At 37.4% G+C, this 14,644-nt stretch overlaps 1 long non-coding RNA gene across 2 annotated transcripts in view; it reads left to right on the forward strand.

Moving 5' to 3' along the window:
• The window catches only part of LOC127380231 (uncharacterized), a 45,242-nt gene extending 31,050 nt beyond the window's left edge, over positions 1-14,192 (forward strand). For both annotated transcript variants that reach the window (XR_007888442.1, XR_007888443.1), the window contains one exon: positions 10,819-14,192. This is a non-coding gene — a long non-coding RNA (uncharacterized LOC127380231). The remainder of the gene's footprint in view (positions 1-10,818) is intronic.
• Positions 14,193-14,644: the final 452 nt, after the last annotated feature.

Raw genomic sequence — 14,644 nt, forward strand, 5'->3', positions numbered from 1 at the left:
CTGTGAGTCCTGTGTCTTCACAGCTAAATTTAAAACAGACTGGGACCCTAGAGATCTGAGCTAACTCCCTCTACCATAGATTTTTTTGTGAGCACTAATGTCACTCATCTTTTTAGTGGTGCAAGTAGCACATAAATATAGATGTTTAATCAGAGAGAAAATTCCTCTGAAAAAAAAAAAAAAATATATATATATATATATATATTAGTAAGTACAAGTTGGTAGACCTAGATTTTTTTTCTGAGGAAATGGGTGCATCCAGAATGCTCACATATTTCAGTCACTAGAGTGACCTGTGATTGAAGTGGTCACATATGACAGTCAGAATGGTTCTCAATTAGCTCTGGGATCTGGGAGATGTGAAGATGTACAAACTGCATCTGCTCTCCTCATTTCATGCCCACATCCTGCACAGTCCAGACAGACCTAAGGCACCAATGCACATCAGGATTACAGAAAGTAAAAAAGTGTTGATGAACCTGTGTTAGATAATTTAGCAAACTCTGTAATGGGGCTAAACACTTCCTGGCATGAGTTTTGATCAGAAGACTATTTTGTCACTTTTACTTCAATAACTGCTGTGAAATATAGCACTGTTAAACATACTACTGCTCTTCTGAAATCACTCCCTAAATTATGGGCAGTACTAAAGCTCATGTTCATTCTTGGAAAACACTAGACTCCATCACTCTGTCATTTCAGAATGAAAAATGCTGCCTTGGATAGAAGCAGGCAGATATCCCATCTATTCCACTTCATTCGTTGACTTTAAGAAAAACGGTTCCTATATTTTCGCTTGTTTGGAATTATCTGATATAAATGGTATTTGAAACAGTTTCCTCGCTTGCTGTAGAAGAGATATTTTACTTTGAGGAAATGAAAATGAAGCAACATTGAACATCTATGCATTCCTCAATTCTAGAATAGGACATTTCACTCTATCTTGCTTCATTCCAAAATTACATGTACAAATTGGTCCAATTATGCTGTTGTGAACTTCACACAGAACTAACAGTTTCAGCTGAAGAATGGTTTTGTTAGCATAGACCACTTAATGTCTAATCACTCACCACCAACCCAGTCCAGTGACAACCCATCACAATATTTCTTTGTCCTTCTGGATTTGAACTTTCGGCCTGAGTGGTCAGATTCCCTTTTAGCACAGTGTCAATGAAGTCAGCTACTAATTGGGTTTGAGGAATTAATGTTTCTCATATGTTTAATGGCTGCAGAAATTTCTGACTCATTCAATAGGCTGACCACCACAAAAAAAAAACACAACAAACCATCCATGAGTCAGTAATGGGAATTAAAACGTAATATGAAACTCTAGTGCTTATGCCTGTCTAGTCCACAGACAATGCTGTTGATGTCAATAGAATAAATAAACAAGGAAGTGAAGACAAAAATAATGGGAAGAGAATGTTGGGTAAGAATGAGACAAGTATTGAACTACTGTGTTTATACATAGGCCATACGGTGCAGACATAAACAGTGTGAACTTACTTTACCAGCATTAGGCAGTCTCCCTTTCAGAAAACTCCTGTCTGCCAAATGTTTTCCTTGTCCTTAATACTGCAGATTATGCAGACACGAAGCCATGTATACGAGAGTGAGGTTCAGTAAACAAACTTTCCTAAACTATGTCCATTTTCTGCTAAGAATATCAGAAGTATCTGAATTGCCTTAAAAAAAAAACAACCCTAACAAATCTTTTGCCATTTTTTTTATTTTAAATACATGCATACTTACATACATATACATATAGATACTTTTGCTCAATTTTAATCTGTAGTGTTTATTAAAGGCATAGATTTTTCAGGTGGAAAAAATTGCAATTACAATACAATCACCTGATGCTTGCCATGTATTACAACTGCAGGGACACAGAAAGACTTTTACCTTGTGTTACTACACCTATGGGTTTGAAAATCCACGCCCAGACATTTGGCAGCCTATCTTTGATCTCTAGGTTTTTGTTGTTAATTTGCTTCAGTGGCTCCTGAAGACCCAAGGACTACAGGAGAATACTTTCAGGAGTAAATTATATCGAGTGTCTTAAATGTAGCAAGCACTTGTTTTTAATTCCATGATCTAATATGTCATTTTGTCACTAGCTCATCTTTTAAAAATCGTTTTAGCAGTACGTATATTGATACTTTGTAAAATCAATGCAACAATCTTAAAATGTTGTGGGTTGTTCTTTGGGTTGTTTTTTTTCCCCATTAGCCTGTTGGCATTTTTTTTTCCCAAGAATTTTAGAAGCAGTACAAACTCCTGGAAGATTTTCCTTTTAAATTTACACCTGCTGTAAAAATCAGCCTGTTTCCATTTCAGCCATTGAGTGTTATGCTCGTTTGCATGATATTTGGACAGTCTGAAAAAGGTCTTACCCTCTATGTACTGTGCTTATCCCTAGTACAAATGAGAGGATAGTCCTAGCAAAGTGCCATGTTAATACTGTCGCTCTACAGACAGGTTGAATAGATGCCTTCATCCTAAGTCTGGTAGCTGTACAGTTGAAGATGTGATGACACTTGCATAACAAGTCAGCATTTTCCTTGCTAGCAAACAAATTTTTGAGGATCTAGTGAGCCTTTCTGCAGTCCAAACTCCCATAAATCAAAACCAGTGTCAAAGTTCTGCTAGACAGGGTCAGTACTTACACACCCAGCTTGCTTCTACTCAGCCTTCTGAGATCAACAAAGTTATCAGTGAGTGCAATGGCAATAAGAACAATCTGTGAATACTATTAGGATTTCCACAACAGCGTGTGTGACATTTTGTCCTGTTGCCTCACTTCCATTTCAGCTCCTGCCCCATTTGTTTCTAAAGCAACAGCACATTGTTTCAGGGATTACTATATCATCTGTTTCCAGGAAACTTTCTGACTTTTACATTAGTTTATACTCCTGCAATATAGTGAGCAGGGAGCTGAAGCTTAGTAGCTCCTTCCCCTTCACAGGATATTGTCTTCACCACCAGATTGCCTGCAAGGGACTTTTGCCAGAAACCTTAGGTTCCTTCATAATTTGAGGACCCTGTTTGTGTCACTCAGGTCTATTTCTATTGTATTTATTTTATTCTGTTCTGTTTTAAACATTGCACATTTCAGTAAAGAGAGCTAAGCTTACTCTGCATTTCAAGCACCAAGATTCTACTTCTGATATTGTTCATTGTGCCCATTTTTTGAGGGTACTTACTTTATTGTCGGGTTGGGAAATGCTTGTAATTGGAAACAGTTTTATAGTGCACACTGCAATGTTAAGCATGTCCAAACTAGATTAGCTTAAAGTGCAGGTATTCTGTAAAGACATGGTAACTCTTCCCAGTAAACAAGTTGCAAGACACAATATTCAAGGACAGTTCTGCACAATTTATGTTCTGCAATCACTATTGTATAACATTTTCCATCACCTTTGCCCTCTCAAATAGGCAGAGCCAAATCCCATTAATCCCCCAAAAGAAATTACAGTGAGATGCAAATGGATGCAAATATTATCCTCATTTTCAGCATATAAGAACTTTATTTATTATTATTTCAGTACTTCCTTTTCCTTTTAGATGAAACTCAGTAGTTGTTCACCAAAACACTAGTTGTTATCTTCAATGTTGATCTACACAACAGCTTCTGGGTTTGTCCCTAGAAACAACATCACAACACATTCAGAGCTGACAATAACATAAATCCATTTGCACTAGGAGATTTTATATGCTTACAGCCTGTAACCATGCAGCCAAATAAGTGTTGTCAGTTTCTAACCACAAGTCCTCATTTATATTTTTAGCTTTTTTTAGAAGACAGGAAAGGTGTGGTCAAAACTGATCAAACGGCATTTTGCAGAATAAAATTCACACATCTGCAAAATGAATTGTCATTCAGTGCATGTTTTTTCTATTTTCTCCAACACCAGTGCTCAAGACTTAAGAAACCATTAAAGCTCTTGGATTCTTAGTTACTTGATTTTTTGTTTGTTTGTTTTGTTTTGCTTAAGAGCATGCAGAATGGTCTTATTTTCATTGTGTTCCTCACATGTGTATAGTCAGCTCTCCCTCCTCTCCTCCATTCTGTCCTGTAGAGGTCTTAACCCATAGACTTTATGTCTGATCATATAGATCACAGATCTCATTGCAATCAAGAAATTACACTATCTTAAATATGAGTTACTGTATAGTGTTGTAGACAAAGCCATACTGAACTTTAAGAGGCCACTCAACCCACAATTCTCTATTAGATCAAATCTCATTTCTATTCTCATAGCTTTTGTTATGACATGGAAATCATGCCAGAAAAGAAGAGTGCTCACTCTAAGTATAGATCAATTAGAGTTTATGTCAGCCAAATGTAAGTGCTATAAATATATTTTTCATAATCTCTTGACTCTGGCACTTATTTCTGACCACTCTTTTCTCTCAAGTCTAAACAAAATTGCCTGATCTCTTCAGCAATGCACACAGTAATATAAACTCCTCTTGCCATCACAAAACATGGCTTAGGATGCATTTCTGGGAGCAGGAAAATATGCAAATAATTAATAAGATAATAGAGGAAAACACGTCCTAGCTACAACTTCTGAATGATTCCCCGCCATATTTGTTTTTACCAAACTAATATTTTATTTGGCAAAATGAAGCAGGGTAAATCCAGCTTAATTAACCAGTTTTGTACTGTTGAAGTACAGTGGTCAAGCTGGCTTTCTGCATTGATTTCCAGGCCTTGCTGCCATCTGGGTGGCACAATTCATATGTACATACAGAAAAATTGTTTAATTCACTATTAAAAAACTGACTCCCCAAAAAAAGTTGGTTTTTTTTTTTCCACTCAGCTGAAAAGAAACTAGAATTGTATTGATACTGAAACTCTCTTTTCAGTCATTGCACAGACAGAAGCTGCTGTCTGACATGCCAGGAAACCATGAGAAGAAGAAAAGCTGAGCTGCTGAGTTTGCATGTTACACGCAGTCAGAGAAGATTAGCTCACCATGAAACATTCAACTTAAGAAACAGATGCAACATATCTCCCAGAAGGGTTAAATAAAAAAGAAAAAAGAAAAAAAACAAAACACCTAATTAGTGAACCCAGAGCCCAAGGCTAACATGCAAACAAACCAGGCACAAACAGATGACAGACAAGCTAGATATGTCAGCTCTGTGCATGATACTGCAGCTCTCCCTCTGCTTGTCCCTCTCCCCCTCTCACACACACACCAAGGAGTAGAAGGGGTGGTGGTGGGCTTCAGAGCATTAGCTGTATCAATTATTTAGGACAGTGGAAGACTGACTCAACAATCAATTCCACCTTTGTTTGGATGCCCAGATTTCTGTGCCTCTTGTGAAGGTTTTTCATTTATTGCCCATTTTTCCTGGCACAGAACATTTAGGCTTTGCTCAGCCTGTCCCTTTCTTTTCACTTGTTTTTCTCAGATCTGCTGACTGACACTGGCATTCAAACATCAGGCTCCTGTCAGCACCAAATAACAGATTTGGACCTGGTGACGGGTCTTAAGAGACAATCTGGAGCTCAGGGCAGGAGGAACCTCCTAACAGCAGAGTGTCGTGGTGTGCCTCCTGGAACAGTGTCCGGCACAGCTCAGCCCAGTGTAGTGGCAGGTACACCCAAGGACCTCCAATCTTGGCCTGCCAGTGGGGTGCAATTTCAAAAATCCTTTTACAACTTCTCATTGTATCTTTGATTGTTATGTGGGGCATAAAATATATAATGGAAAAACTTACTCATGGAAAATTATGAAATAACTGCCTCCTTCCATAGCCAATCATTACTATGATAAACAAAATGAGCCAGTGATAGTAACTCACCTTTACTCTTTGCTTAAGATATTAATATTCCATATGCCTTGTTTCTTTTCAAAATAGCACTTATGACTTGCTTGTTAATCACTGTGAACCTATGCCAGTTTACATCTGAATTGCTCTACTGACTTCAGGGATGTCTTATCAGTGTACACCTATGCTTAGATTTATTTTCCTTACATTATGTTGATGCCTACTTATTCTTTGCAGCCAGATATAAGCAGTTTATTGTAAGGACTCTGCTTGCAAAACAAATATTCACAGTGATAATCTAGGTCACCAATTTTAATCCAACTAATTTCTACATGAAGCTCACAACTTCAGATGAAACTACAGTATCTCTGTGAAAGAAAAAAAAATCAGTCTCTAAGTGTTGACCAGAGAATCCACTCTCTCCTTTCACAAATTATTCTCATACTCCATCAAGCTTGCTTAATGTGTCTCTGCTGCTCATAGCTCTCTATCTTAGACACATTTGGTTTTGCCCTCTTAAGTTAGTTTGTTTTACAATTGTTTTGAGTCACCAACAACAGGGTAAGGAGGAAGACCAGTAGACCCAGTATATCAGAGTGCAGGAGGTGAATGATGGCCTTAGCAAATGGAGTGTCATCTGAAAAGAGGATGGCACAGAGGCTGTGGTTATATAATCAGGATATTTCTTTCTAATTTGAGACTGTATCAGATCCAACCATCTTCCTTTTAGCAAGTGGATGACATCTGCCAGGTTCTTTCATAGATAAGAAGCGTTTATATGTGGTATGACAGTAATGGAGCATAGGTGTCTTGGTGCTGCAGATGGGTAAGCAAAAATTAGTGTATGCAAGGAGTGGAAGCAAGAAGAGTTCTGACCAGGTGCCTATGGGAAGATGTAAGACCCTATGCCTTCTAACATGCTTTTTGGTGTCATTTTACATTACCCTTGTGGAAGGTCTTAATGATACAGCTCCACGCTCCCACTTGTTCTGTGTGGTAGTCAGGACCACTCAAATCTAGGTTGATGTAGGAACATGCAAGCTTTATCACCATGCCACATCCACTGCCTCTTGAATTGCTGACTTTGCATATATCCTGAACTTTCAATTCCCTTGAACTTACAGGGTACTGATATCACTGGCAAGTGAAAAAGTGCTGATTTGATTCTCTCACTTTTGATTTTATTAGAAAAGACATGGGGAAGTAAGATGGAGGCAGCCCTTCCCCTTTCTGCTGTACCCCAAGCGAAATCCTCTTCCAGTCATGTTACAAGTGACTTGTTGATTGTGCAGTTGTGAAAACCCTCCACATCCATGCACAAGGCAGCAATAGCCAACAGCAGTCTACTTACCCTGTTGTAATGAACTCAAGCAAGGAACTGACCCTGATTTGGGAACATAAACACACAAGCAGGGCCTTGCTTATCCTCGCAATATCTCAAAATTTTACTTCTAAACTTCTTTAATTTGCTTTTCTCAGCCTTTCTTCTGCCTCTCCCTAAACCCTGAGACAAACACAAAAGAAAATATAATGATTTATTTGAAACAGGAAAACCAAACTAAAGGTCTCTACACACAAGCAATTTATTTTTATTTAAATCAGCAAAATAGGTTTCACTAGAAAGCAAATACAATGCAAACAACTGGAACAAGATGGCAGATCAAATCAATTTCAAACGCTGATGTCCTTAAAGGTTACTGCTCACACCCTAATGTATTGACCAAACCTTATATGACATTTATGCAGAATATTCATTACACTATGACTGATCTATTTAAAAGTATTCTCTAAGATGACTGGAGTCAGAAACCTGTGATCAAAAAGCCCACAGCTTTTAGGCATCATTCACAATATCTGAGTATACCCATGTTGTTCAATACACACTGATAAACTCTTATCACACATCACTAAGTTGTTATGAACTCCTGACTTCAACACTATCTGCAAAACTCCACTTTGTTTAAAACCTAGAGGAAGCAGCATGCAGTGTAAACAAAGATGATGTCTTAGTATCAATATTTAATGAAAATGTAAAACCTGCCAAACCAAGTCTCAGATAAATGTGAGGTTTTTTTCCAGCTGAAAAGGAGTTGATATTCAGGTGCAAGTCTCAGATCTCAATCTTGTTCATTTTGGCTTCAAAACAGGTGGGGAAAAATACTTTTACATTTCTTCCACTATCAGAATAGGAAATAGAATTGACACTGCCCAGTGACGTTAAACACAAATTGTGTTGAAATTAATGTTTAATTAATAACTTAATGCAAAAAGAAAGAAAAGGAGAGAATGCCACCAAAATGTAAAATAGCTGAAGAGATGGAGATTCTGACAGGGGAAAAAAAACCAAACAACTAAAAATCTAATAGAATTGGAAAACTTCAAGTGACCCTTTGTGTCTCTACACTCAGCTTTGGCTTCTTTCTTAATTTCCTTTATCCTTCTGCCTCTTTCAACTTTCACATTATTTAATGTTGCTTCCTATGTTAAAAAGCCTCCCATTCATTGTCAGCTAAGCATTTTTCTTTGCTTTCAGGCCTAATTAAAACCCCCTACCTCACTGAACCTTTACTAACCTACGCAGTTTGGGTTCATGCCTTCCTCTTCCCCTGTTCCTGAACCTTTTCATGCTCTGTGTTCCAAAGCTGACCTTTGGAAGATCTTTGTGTTTGGAATAATGTCCAATTTTTTATATTTTTTTTTTTCAAAGTATGGAAGAACAAACCAGTTCTTCAAACTCTGTGCTGCTTGAGAGTTTCTTGTAGAAGCATCCTGCTACTCACAGCATCTTCCTGAGACATGCTGCTGTGTTGATAAAGAAAGAAGACAAGTCAACTGGTGCACATCTTTGAGAGGTTCAGTATTAATTCATCCAGACCAGCTAGTGACATTTTTCCCCACTTCTACATTGTTTTCCAACAAGTCTATTTCAGGATGGGCAAATTGACAGCAGCTACCAAAACCTTTACACAGGATATAAAAGATATGTTCTTTGCTCCTTCTACACCCTTGTCTGTCTTCTACAACCATGTAAGGGAGAGCAAGATTTGTCTCTTTCTCCTCTTCCTTCCTACTACCCATATTAAGTATTTTCAGAATACAGCTGAGATAATACCTACAAAATGTTGCCAGAAATGAAATACTGCTTTAGTATCCCACAAAGCATGCTTAGAACCTTTCTGTTTTCAATCATTCCACTAAATCTAGTCAGAATACAAAAATACATAGAATACGGGAAATAATGACACCATATACGGTGGTGGGAACTTAGCAACAAATAAAACTTGCAGAAAAAAAAAAAAAGGAAAAAAAAAAAGACAAATCTACAGTACTTTGAACTTGGCAGAGTAGTAACACAAAAGGTCAGTGACAAACAATTTCTGTGTAGACAAAATCTCCATTTTTAGGAATGTTATTCTAAAACTTGAAAATGCCTGTTGAAAAGAGCTGAGAGTCTCCTCAAGAATCTCACTTAGCAAGCAAGAATCAAATCAAATCAAGGCTTTAAAGTTTACACTGTAATAATTCTATAACAAAATATATTTTGAAATGCATTAAAATAATTTAAAGGAAACTAAAGCTTAAAACAACATTGATAAATATGTGAACACTTTAAAATAGGAAGTATTCAGTAAAGGCAATACAAAAACAAAGCAAACAGAGCAAAGCAGACAGTTGAGGTGTCACCAAAACAGCCAAGGGCCTTCATCAAGCTTTCCAGACTTAACACACTATGTTCAGATATATTTTAATGTAATGTAAAGCACAATAAAAGGCATTGTGAAGTTTTCTAGTTGTGCTTTTTATCAACCTTTTTTTCCAATTCCTTACTCTCAAAAAGATGATTTCTACTCTGCAGTACAATGCATATTGAAAAACTTATGTGATTTATACTGCAAAGAATCATATATGAGCCTTCACAAGATCAGAATCTGTTTTATGTCAGAGAAGCTAAGAATTTGACCCAACAAACACAAATAAAAAGTTTTAATATAGTCATATGCATTTTAATATTTTGATAGTGTGTTCTGACCCAACTGAAGTCCAAAAACTGCACTGATGTAGTCTGGATCACTATCTAGCTTAATAAGGTTAGGACAAAAAGTTAACTTACTAGCTTTTAACTAAAAAAAAAAAAATCATATCTAATCAATTTATAACAGAATATTTGCATTACATCATTGATGACAATTAATGCCTATTCTCAACTAGCTGCCTCCTGCCTAAACTAAGATTACAAGCAGGTTTTCTTCAAGGCCTACCACATGACAACTCCTGCATTCCTGCAGAATATCTTGTACTTCTCACCATCGTCCCAGCTTTTAGGGAGCAGCTAAAATGTATTTCTACACCTCCAGGCTAAAAAGACAGCTCACAAAATGTGGCCAGACCAGTGGAAGCAGAATGGACACTGTGTTCTGAGAGCAGGCTTCAGTAAAAAAATGATAAGCCTCTAAAGCACGGCAACACTTGAAATCTTGACTGATTATTCTACCCTATTATCAGTAAAGTTGGGAGTCATAGAATACACAGGGCACAGACAGCCTCTAACATTCTGAACAGTGTTGATTAGGCTTGCTCTAAATAGATAACAATGTTGAAAATGCTGGCATCTTTATTTACCCCAAGGCTTTAAACACTGACAGCACCTGAGGAGTAAACCAACTGTTAGCAGCACTGGGACAGGTTTGCGGAATTTTCCTGGGCTGATAAGATTTATATTTCTAGAAATGTTTGATCTGTCTCCCTCAAGCAACATCTGCTGCCAAGTTGGAAAACAGTTAACAGAGCCTGCTGTCCTTTCCTTTGGATGAAACTGGGTCTTCTCTCAAGTTTATTTTGTTTTTTTAATGAAACGACTACCAATCTATTTGTGTCAACAACATGGAAATGACCAGTCTATCCCAAACAGGAGAAATAGACCAGAATGCTTTAACAGAAAGAAGGAAAAAAAGAAAAAAGAAAAAACAAATGAACAAACAAACAAATAAAAAACCTTTCCTCTCCTCAAGAAATCTTTTCCTCTTCTCATTACAGGAATAGAAGAAAGTCAGTTCCACTTATGGAGAGCAAACATAGGAAGAATTTAAGAACTGAAGCAGCCCAAGCAGAAGGGAACTGAAGAAGCCCAAGCTTATCAGCCTGGGAGGAAGGTCACAACAGATGTTCAAGTACCCACTGGAGCTGCTGGCACATTGGATGTCGCCTTACTTAGGTGAACACTGTGTTTCTACACAATGACTTTTGTTTCTCATTTTTCATCAGAAGAGTCTCTTTGGAGGATGTTCAGATCTTCCAGGAGCAAGCTAAAATCTGCTAGAGTAAAGCTTATGTGCAATGTAAATGGCTACTAGGTCTTGACTGGAGGACAGTATCAGTGTCAAATGAACTATCAGTAAAAGGCACATGGAGGTATATGCTTTTCTGGATCTAGGCTCAGGTAATGCAAAGAAAGGGATTTAGTTAAAATAATTACTGCATAAGATACTCATTACTACAAGCCCATTTCAAGTCTGTCATTCTACTGTTTAATATGTCACATAATGTAGTGTAACAGTTTCTTAAGTTGAAAGTTTTCAAGTTCCTGCCTATGTATTATTCTAATGTTTTTACCAGTATGATGAACAAGTAGCAAAGAAAACTGCTCATTGACAGTCAGCTTAAATTGACTGTGCAAGACCTATATTGCCAGGGAAGCCAGGAGCCCCAAATAATAGAAGCTGAAAGCCTTTTGCATGGGTGACTGCTCTGGATCACAGGCAGGAGGGTATGTTCAATCTGACATTCCAAAATCCACTTAAAAGGAGTTTTGACTGCAAATGCTGAAGCTCTGGGTATTTATTAAATCCACTGTGCAGAGAGGACTGTCTACTCAAAGCAAGTATTTTTAAGCATGATCATTAATGAGATTGCCACAAAACTTCTAACAACAAATAAAATAAGCACTCAGGTGTCTAATTAAAACATGCTTACTTAATAAAACATGCATATTAAGACTAGTTATGAAACAAATTTGAGCTTCCAGCAAAGACCACTAGTAGACTAAAGGCATTTTTGATAGTTAAGGTGGGTAGGTTCTGGGCCTACGCTTCTCAGGCATAAAACCCTGTGCAGAATGGCCAAAAAGACTTCATTATGTCTTCGCCTAACCTAGGAATTTCATTTAAGTCAGGTTTAACTTTCTTTGCACTTCTGTCCTCACCCTACTCAGTGATTTCAGCTATTGTGTTCGTTCTGCCTCAAAGTTGTAAATGTCCTCCCCCTCCAATCTGTTCTTTCAGTTAAACCTTCATTTGGGAGTTCTGCCTCAACTTTCTTCTTCAAGCTCCAAATTTTTAGGCTTTTTCTTTCCCACCACTACACAAATGTTTCACAGATACTCAACTTTGAGCTGCACTGATCTAAAAGTAAAGTATTGCTACATAGGTGGACAAAACATTGAAGAAAAATACACTAATCATTAGCATTCAATTTATCAATGTGACAAAGCTGTCATAATTTTGTCGCTGTATGTCCCATTTTACATATCATACTATTTTTTTACAGAATTTCATGCTCAAAAGAGATTTGCATTACCATTGTATGACTAGAGGAGTCTACACAGCCTTGATGTATTGGCCTTGACTCCCTAAAGGCTTTTTTTCATGTTTAAATGTTTATGCATTTTAGTTGTGGTAGTTTACCTGACCTCCTGTAAACCATCTCTTGGGGCACTTAAGCTGCTAACATACTTCTTGAGGGTGGTTCACAAACAGACATAGAAGAGCAGGTACTTGGCAGGGAAGATATCCGAAGAGCATAGCCTGTATTGATCACCATTGTAACACCTAATAAAGCAGCCAGTTCTGGACACTCACATAACTGAGGAGACTCAGTTACTGACACGTTCAGACCTCCGCCATCTGGGCAGAATCTAAGTGCTACTTCTCATTTTGAAAATGCAGACCAACTATCTAACCTTTCTCCTAAAAGCCAAACTCACAATCCAGCAATGTCTCCATAGGATGCAGCTTCAAGAACCACCATAATTTACACATATATTTTATAAAAAAAAAAAACACACCAACCAAACAGAAACCAAACCAAAACAAAAAGAACCAAACACCATACAATAATTATGAGCAACTGCACTTCTGCATGACCTGTTCAGGCATACAGCTTCATTTACTCAAAGGAGAAAACAAAGATAGTCAGAGGCTATAAGTAGTAGATCTAAACACAAGACTTCTAAGCCCATTCATCTTGAAAGCCCTGAGGGCCTGACAGTCAGCAAGAAGACAGGAATATTTCCTCTTCCTTCAGCCATCTCTTGCAGACGATTTGTCCTTAAGTAGGCTGTCAAAATTGAAAAGTATATATATTTACTTCACCTCCTTCTGTTCTAAACCTTCCAGTCTGTCTGTCAGACAAGATCCATAAGATAATCACAAAAGCCTTCTGGACAAATCTGTTGACCAAGTGATCTGTACAGTTTTGTTTTATTTCGTAGAAACGAAGTCCTCCTATGACTACAATGTTTCAATTAGCTAAACAAACAAACCTCTATATATAATTTGACTGGAACTTCAGTTCACTGAAAAACTGAAACACCATAAGAAAATGAAGTATGGCCATACAGCCATTACAGGCAAAACAAAGTTGCAGTCTGCAGTGGACTTGGGGGTACCTTATAACATCAACCAGTACCAAACAACTATGTATAGGTAAACATCCAAATCATCACAGACATGTCTGTGTCAGACAGATCTGTATATATCAGATGTATCTCTACTTGAAAACTAAATGCAGAAAAAATCCCCAAGAACATAAATGACTACTGGAGGTACTGGGATAAAACAGATCCCAAAGGGAATTTCAGAAGCCTGATGATAGAGGAAGCAGCGGCATATATAGCACAGTGACAGTGCTCACAAAGGAGCACTGCTTATCCAGTTTTACTGCTCTATTGTACTTTGTAGAGGAACTGCCAATCAACCTTTCTTTCTTTAAAAATTGTAGAAAAGGTAAAAGAAGACACAGCTTTATAGCAATGTGAAGAATGTGAAGATCCAAGCTTCTTGCTCTTTTCCCAGAGAATTGATCTTAGTATTGCTGTGAAATAGCAACAATGAAGAATAATTTGGACTCGGTGATCTTAGAGGTCTTTTCCAACCATGACAGTTCTGTGATTCTGTGAAACGGCAACTGACTGAGCACATGATGTAGCCTACTTTCCTTTGTAAACCCTGTATCTAGATGACTAAGAATACTTAACTTCAGAACAGGGTTTTAAAAGCAGGTTTGCAAATGCAAAGGTGTTCTATTCAAGAATTACAGATGCAGAACTCGGACTTAGCTGTATTATCCTGCTGATGAAAAAGACAATGCTTTTGCCTGCCATACATCAATAAAATTTGTCCCATTTTTATAAAGTTATTTGTGAAGTTATTTTTAGAACATTGTGTTGAGAAATATTTTTCATTGTCACTGAACTATTGTTTCCATGGCAATTTCCTCACTAAACTCCTGTTTTATTTGCCCTTACATGGGAAAACAATTATTTTAAGATCTAGTTCTATAGTTACAATCAATTCAGAAGTCTCACTGAATTCCTCAGTGGTTCTATGGACAGAGAAGAAGAGAAGGGAAAAAAGAAGAAAGGAAGGGAGAGAGGCCTTCTGCTTCTGAATATAGCTGGTTAAGCTGCTATACCCTCCTCCAATCTTCAAATTATAAAAATAATTATAATAATAAAATTGTTCTAAAGCAATACATGGAGAATAAACCAGTTGGAATTTGAAAAGCAAGTAGGCAGTGGCTGGAAGAAAACATCCAACCAAGTAAGCAATGAGATCCTAAGATTCAAGAAAATGCAGAATTTAAA

The sequence above is a fragment of the Apus apus genome, chromosome 1, assembly GCF_020740795.1.
Source record: "Apus apus isolate bApuApu2 chromosome 1, bApuApu2.pri.cur, whole genome shotgun sequence".
Lineage (NCBI taxonomy): Eukaryota > Metazoa > Chordata > Aves > Apodiformes > Apodidae > Apus > Apus apus.